The sequence below is a fragment of the Tupaia chinensis genome, unplaced genomic scaffold (assembly GCF_000334495.1).
Source record: "Tupaia chinensis unplaced genomic scaffold, TupChi_1.0 Scaffold000597_1, whole genome shotgun sequence".
Taxonomy (NCBI): domain Eukaryota; kingdom Metazoa; phylum Chordata; class Mammalia; order Scandentia; family Tupaiidae; genus Tupaia; species Tupaia belangeri.
In genome coordinates, this window is record NW_006160114.1 from 2,562,309 (window position 1) to 2,562,779 (window position 471).

Genomic DNA, 471 nt, shown 5'->3' on the forward strand with positions numbered 1-471 from the left:
TTCATGGAAATCATTGGGTCTTCTATGTACACAATCATATCATCTGCGAATAGAGAGAGTTTCACCTCTTCTTTTCCTATTTGGATGCCCTTTATTTTTTCCTCTTTTTTGATTGCATTGGCGAGGACTTCCAGTACTATATTGAAAACGAGTGGAGAAATTGCGCATCCTTGTCTTGTACTCGTTTTTAGTGGGAAAGCTTTCAGCTTTTCTCCATTCAGGATGATGTTCGCAATGGGTTTTTCATAGATAGCTTTTATCGTGTTGAGAAATTACCCTTGTATACCGATTTTGCTGAGCGTCTTGATCATAAAGTGATGTTGTATCTTATCAAATGTTTTTTCTGCATCAATCGATATGACCATATGGTTTTTGTCTTTTTTTCCTGTTAATATGGTGTATTATATTTATGGTTTTGCATATGTTGAACCAACCTTGCATTCCTGGAATAAAGCCTACCTGATCATGATG